Source organism: Lytechinus pictus, chromosome 6 (genome assembly GCF_037042905.1).
Source record: "Lytechinus pictus isolate F3 Inbred chromosome 6, Lp3.0, whole genome shotgun sequence".
NCBI classification, from domain to species: domain Eukaryota; kingdom Metazoa; phylum Echinodermata; class Echinoidea; order Temnopleuroida; family Toxopneustidae; genus Lytechinus; species Lytechinus pictus.
In genome coordinates, this window is record NC_087250.1 from 20,670,485 (window position 1) to 20,677,618 (window position 7,134).

At 36.2% G+C, this 7,134-nt stretch overlaps 1 long non-coding RNA gene across 1 annotated transcript; it reads left to right on the forward strand.

Annotated features, from left to right (window-relative positions):
* The first annotated feature begins 1,403 nt into the window (after nucleotides 1-1,403).
* On the forward strand, nucleotides 1,404-6,406 carry LOC135154428 (uncharacterized). Its single transcript, XR_010293821.1, has 4 exons — nucleotides 1,404-1,717; nucleotides 4,086-4,225; nucleotides 4,793-4,937; nucleotides 5,520-6,406. It is a non-coding gene; the product is annotated as an uncharacterized LOC135154428 (long non-coding RNA).
* Nucleotides 6,407-7,134: the final 728 nt, after the last annotated feature.

Genomic DNA, 7,134 nt, shown 5'->3' on the forward strand with positions numbered 1-7,134 from the left:
GTTTCGTTTTACGCCGGCAAGTGCCTTAAATGAAACGTACTTGACTACTGTTTTAACATAACAAACAAACAAACAAATGCATTTTGACTACTGTTTTAACATAATCACATGCGTGTTTGTCCCATTGAAGACACTCTTAGACAAAAAAATCGCATCGAAAAAAAAAAAAAAATCGCCAAAAATCCAAAACTCGAGTGATTTCGCACGCGCACGCGACCCAACTGATTATTATAAGCCGGAGAATAAAGGATCATCTTTGTAACCAGTGGCATAGTTTTCTAGGGCACATGGGACATATCGCATTCTCTCTTAAAAACAAAGTTTTAAACTAAAATTAAGATGGGGTGTAATTATAAAGAATGGTGATCACGATGCACCCCTTCTCCCATTAATCATCCATGGCCTTGGAAATATCCATTTCATGATGCCAGTGCCCCCTTGATTGGAGGAATCATGCTATGCCAATGGTCGTGATGCACACATTAAACAGAACCTCTGAGGGAAAGTGACACATAAAATAAAGCCTCTGATTAAGCTGAACGTTTGTTTAAAATAAGTTTATTAAAATACATATACTCCATTGCAAAAAAGCAAATAACTTTTAGTGTTTGAACACAGATAACAACGACACATCTATCCACGTTCCTTGATACATTAACATTTGGCCACTTAACACAAAAATATAGTTTCTAATTTAGGGCTCCCATCATTCCCCCCGCCCCAAGGGATCTTTCTCAAATATTTTCATTATCCATCTCTATGATACTTTCAAACATTCTTTTTATATAAAATCATGAAATCATAAACTACTTCTTGACTGGACCTCCGGTAAATAATTCCACATCATACGTGCACTAGGTTTTGGCATGATCATTAATCTCCACAAATCTGAGAATATGTAGTTGAAACCTACGTGATGCATAAATTTAAGATTATGAAATTAATATCAATTAAGAATAACTTGGTGCACTTTCGCAATAAATTATATTTCCAACATAAGACACAGCACATGGGACCAGTGTAATATGAAATCTGCACCAAAATGGGTATATACACTGTAAAAAATGAAGTGCTGATTTAGCTCTTACAGTGCTTGTGTAGTGACTGCACTACGAGTGCTGATTTTCTAGTTTAAATTTGAACTAGAAAATCAGTACTCGTAGTGCAGTCACTATACAAGCACTGTAGGTGCTTAATTAGCACTTCACTTTTTACAGTGTATGAGCGCTGTTGTCTTTAAAGGGAGCACTTTTAACATATGGCAACGTTTAGAAGTGGTTTGAGCACCCTTAATTACCCCTAGTAAAGGCCCGTTTACACCGCATCCGGCACGGCGACCGTGCACGGCACCACGGCAATCCGGCACGGCAAAAAAAATCGATCCCCACTAAATTCTATGAAACTGTTTCCACTTCAACGGTGCCGTGCCGTATTGTACAACACGGCGTAATTTGCCGGATTTGCAGATCGATCAGCAAGCCATTTTCAGAGCACGGCACACGGTTTTTTCACTTCTGGCCAATCACAGTCCAGATAAATTACGTCATTGCCCACATATTTTCTGATCAAGCGACAAATCGCCTGCGGTGATAGTCTATGGGAGTTTACGTGTTAAATGCAAAATCGCACATACACGTAGGTCTACGTGTATTATTACCTGCTGAAGAGAGGTGACTGAAGGAGCTAGGACTTGCCTGATCTTGCAATTCTTGGTCTGGTAAGCAACTAATTAAGAACAAGTGTCATTTCGCATACTGTAGAACCGAGCCCCAGAAAGTAGAGCACAAGAAAATAAGGCCAAATAATATAAGGCCGGAAATACTAATCTGGGATAGGGCCTGCCTAGCCCTAGGCTAACTAGGGCCTAAGCCCTAACGTTATGATCTAACGTCTTTTAACGAAGATCTAACGTAAGTAAGCTTAGTCTTAGACTCGGTCTAACAAGATATATCTAATATAGATAGGCTAGATGTTTATCATAGCCTAAGTTACATCTAGATCTAACGTTAGACCTAATGTTAGACTCGATAATCAATTAGACTGGCCTAACGTAATTACTAAATAAAGAAAGTTAGACTTAGTCTTAGGGTAAAGTAAGATAAATGAAAGTAGGCCTAGGCCTAGGCCCTAGTTGCACTTGCAGGAAACACTGATTTCACGAGAAAGTGTGTAAAACCGAGCTTAATTGTCACTATATTATCGAGGATCTAGATCTGGTATAGTGGTACAGTTACATGAACTGAACTTTGTGAAATCTTGAAATCTACGCTGAAAAATGTTCATACTGTCTACTGAAGATCACCAACACAGATAAGCGCACGTGGGACAGTGTACTATTAAAAATTATTGCTTTGAATGTCGCGGGGAATGTCGGCCCGACGCTTGACCCAAATCCCGTGCTTATTTGCTAATTTCTCAGCAATTACACAATTTCTTCCGGAATCCTTTGGCACATATTTTTTATATATACAAACAGACACTTTGGTGGTCATTTCATTGGATTCTATACTATAGACTGTACGAACTCATTTTGAAATCGTTACCACAACTGGCATTTATCTTTAACTTAGAGTCTAACTAACAGTAACATTATGCCTAACGTTACTTATAGTTAGATCTAACGTTAGGTAGACCTATAAGTAACGTTAACAAAAGTTACACCTGTTGTTGGTCTAACGTTAGGCCTCAGTATAGTAGTCTAGAGTCTACACATAGGTCCAACGTTAGTAACAGTACACTAGTACATGTAAGTTAGACCTCTGAACGAATATGATGAATTCCGGGATGAATTATTAAGATATAGACTAGCCTAGCCTAGTATTTTTAGTTTTAGTACTATAGTAGTAGGGTCTTAAATAGATGAGAGCTAGTATAGGCACTGAGTCGTTTTGTCAGCAGCAAGAGTGGCAGATAGGAGGGTGGCAATTAATTAATAAGAGGGGATCTGGAGTGGTGAAACTTGGGTAGCCTGAACTGAAAGAAGTTAGACCGATTGCTCAGTTTGACCATATTTTTGTGGGACCCTCTGGTCGATCTGTTCTAGATCGAAACTGGTGGAAAGTAGATCTAGACCCTAGTAGGAATTTTTGAGTCCTAGGCTAAGGAGTAAGGCTAACTTAGTATTTCCCACAAACTCTCTGGAAAGGACTATAGGCCTACGAATAAATAATGTAAAAACCTAGACTCTAAATCCTCCCCGTATGACGTCATAGGCTTAGCTAATTAACGTTAGACCTTGTTTTCATTGAAATATAGAGTCTAGGCCTAGTCACTAAATTTAGGCTACTATAATTTTGGAGAGAACTTGCATTAAAAAAAGTTATTGTTTCTAGTTTGTCAAAAATTGTCAGTCTGTTATTATGTAAAGGATTTTAAAATGAGCGCACTTTCCTTTATCCAGGGGCAGCTCAATCGTGGGGCGATGGGAAGGGTTTGGGTTGGCACTGGCTTGCCCGAAATAGAAATCCCCCAGAACAAAAGTGACCCTTTTTCAATATGAAATATGTCCTTTGTGTGCTGGCATAACTTTTAAATCTGCACATTTCTGTTCCAAAATTTGATTGCTTTATTTGTGTAATTTCATTCTTTTTTCATTGGTTTATTTTTTATTTAGTATTATTTTTTTTTGGGGGGGGCTGAAGTGATTGGGTACGTATATTATACAGAGAAGACATAATTTGCTGACATTTTATTCAACAAACATTTCATCCCTAAAAAAAAAATCATATGGCTTAGCTTATAGGCTCTCATGGAGGCAAAAAATTGTGCCTCTATCTTTTTTTTTCTTAACATGACCCTATGTTTACATGTACTTTTCAAATGATAAAAAATTATTATTTCAAGCTCTTCAAGGAATTTCTAGACGATCACTTTTCTCTACAACTAAGCAAAATCATTTCAATTAGGAGAATTTCTATTTGTGCATTATAAAAATTGGACCCTGATCAGCAAGCCTGTTAGTTACAATGTAAATGTAAGAAATTGCTGATTGGGCACTGGCCTTTCACTAATCGCTTTTGCAATTCTTTAAACCTTTATTATTATTATTTGCTAACAAAATTTATATGGAATGTGTTGCATGACAGATAACCAACATGGAGGAAGCCCTTATCCTAGAAGTGTAGGAAAATCCAATCCTGTATGACAAGAGATTGGAGATGTTCAAGGATACAGAAGTAAAAAAATGATGCATGACATGACATTGGGCGTCAGCTTGTAATCTCAGGTTGGTATCATTTTACGTCATATTAATTTTTTTCAAACTTCACGATTTTTTCACTATCAATTTGAAGAAAAATATTGAACAATGTAAAAGAGTTATATTTGTATGTGGATGTTTGAAAGCAAATCAAGTTCACAATCTAACAACTGTAGCTAACTTCTGGTTGTTGTAATTCAATGAATACCAACGGTAAGTTTTGGTCATTATGGCCATTTTTAAAATTGTTTGCACATGTGTAAAATAGTCTAGTGTAAAAAAAAAAACAAATTAAATGAGACACAAGAGCAAGGGTATGTAAATGCAGAAAGCGACCTTGCTTTGTGATGTGGACCAAAAACTATATACCAACCCCACCTCTCAAATACGTAATATAAATATCACGTCACTTTTACAAGAAAAAAAAATGGAGGCAAAATTCTTTACTATCAAAAGCATGTTGTCCAATTTCACATTGAAATATTTCGGGGGGGGGGGGGAGTGGGTAGGGCTTGAAATGAGTCATAAACAGAAATGAAAATTTTCAGAGGTTATAGGAATTAGATTTCGTGTTGTTTTTTTCATTATTTTAAGGTGACGTAGCGAGTTGAGGGACAACTTCCTAAAAAACGACAGAAATGGAGAAGAAGAGTGGTGACGGAACTCCCTCAAATGCAGCACGTAAATACAAGTACAGTGAGGCAATGGAATTCCTACTTCCCCACATACATAATCGAGAGTAAGATATTCAATATTTTGTTTTCTTATCCCAGGGAAGAGAGAATATGTGTATATCAATTTGAATTCATGCAAAGAAATGTATTTTATAAATATGAATTCTGATATTGTGCTGCACTTAACCCAGGTTTAGTTTCTGGGTTCTGACAGGAATTCCTTGCACTTTGCACTTTGTGCACTCTGCAGGGTGGATATGAGCGCTGTCATACAAACTATACAAATCATTTTGAATTATACATTGATGATTGGCTCATTCTCTCATGTTTACATTAACCTGTTTCCTGTAATTATACATCCACATTTTCATTCAATATGATTTATCATATTTGTACTTGACTACCTGTGTAAAATAGTACAGGTTAATGGGTGTTGCATTTCCTTGAAGTGAGAGCCATTTGCCTTCAGAAAAGTACCCTTAAAAAATATAATGTAATAAAATAAAACTTAAGATGTTTCGAATATTAATGAAGTAAAGAACAGACAAACTGTATCGACTTGGTACATGAGAGTCGATTTTTTAGTATTCATTATTATGAGTAAAACATATGAAATAAATTTGAACATATGATTTTTCTGTCAACAGAACAAGTTCAATCTTGGATCCTGTGTTTGATGTGGACACACCAGGAGAAGCCTGTACCAAACAGGAAGAAACTGAGCAGGAGAATGGTGACATCTGTCCACAACGTGGGTCAGGCTTCATCGTCATCGTCCTCAGGCACGTCCGCAACATCAGTCCAGTCTTCAAGTCCCAAATTCACTTCAAATCGAGGAGACAATGTTGCAGTATTTTCAAAGCAGCGATAGTCATGGTGACAACATAACTGTAGATCCATTTTTTTCCAGCTTGTCCCCCATTGTCCCACACTGTAAAAGTTACCTCAATGCCAGCTCCATTGCAATGCGGTTAAATTTTGGTCTTCTGAACATTGAACATACTACTATAGGAATTAAAAGTTCTGTGTCTTCTAAATCTAAGTCGATTCCTATTGATGTGATAAACGTCTCACATGTTACAATTTAAGAATCCAAATATGTTTCGTAGATTAAAAAAAAAAGTTAACAGAAAATGTTCTAACTTGCTATGCTCCACCGCTAAAAAGAGAGCTGATATCTCGTTCCCTCTGACATCACTCAATATTCATCTGATTGTTAGCTAACAAAGGGACAGTGGTTTGCAGTTTGCCAGAGCTAACAACCTGTTAATAGTCTCAACATAAAAGATGCAATGTCAGACATGCAGCATCACCAACAAATGGAAAGCGATGTATATATGATTACATCTGAATGACTTATGATAAATCCATATGAAATAAATCATAAAATGTGCTATTCTAATTTCCGCTTGAATTTTTCACTTTAACGTCTCTCATTGTTACAGTTGCAAGTCAGTCTCAATTTGCAGAAATTACGATTGTAAAGGATTATGATCTTCCTCTTTTGTAGATCTCGGAAATATCGGCTGAACATGTTCACCATTTATTAAAAATATATTTATTTCTTAAATTATACTTGAATTTAAAATCAGGATTTGTTCACAGATAAGAGAACTAGAGAAGATGAAAATTTTGCACATCACAGAAATTTGGTTCATGCAAATATTAACATGATTACTAGTAATGCACTATCAAATATCACCACATGCAACCAGTTACTGTGAAAATAAAAATGATGGGTACTGGACGGAACGTGGTACAGGTAATTTCTGGACTATTTTTTTTGGGGGGAAATAGATCTAGGATTGTTTGAAATATGACAAAATGTTACCAACTAAATTTTATCTCTAAACAGAATGGCAATGACACTCCTGGGGCCTGTTTCATAGAGAGGTACAACTATCACAACTTTGTCTTTAATATGGCAACTACCATTATAATATGGCGCAACATCCAATTATAATTGTGGTTTCCATGGTAGTTGCCATAATGTTAAAGCACTTTTGAAATGGGCCCCTGGACATGAAGAATACTGACAAAAGAAAGTTGATGGTGAAATAAAAAGAATACATTTATCTTCAAGAAAGTTTTTGCCGCCCCATGCATTTTTTTTTGTTTATATACAGTGCGTCCCAAAAAAAACTATACACTTTTGAAATGGCTGCCAAATAAAAAATATAGCATTATGGGAATTTTTTTTTACATTTATGGAAAGCCAATAAAGTCAACTTTCAAATGACACCAAAAAAATTGGAAAACTGT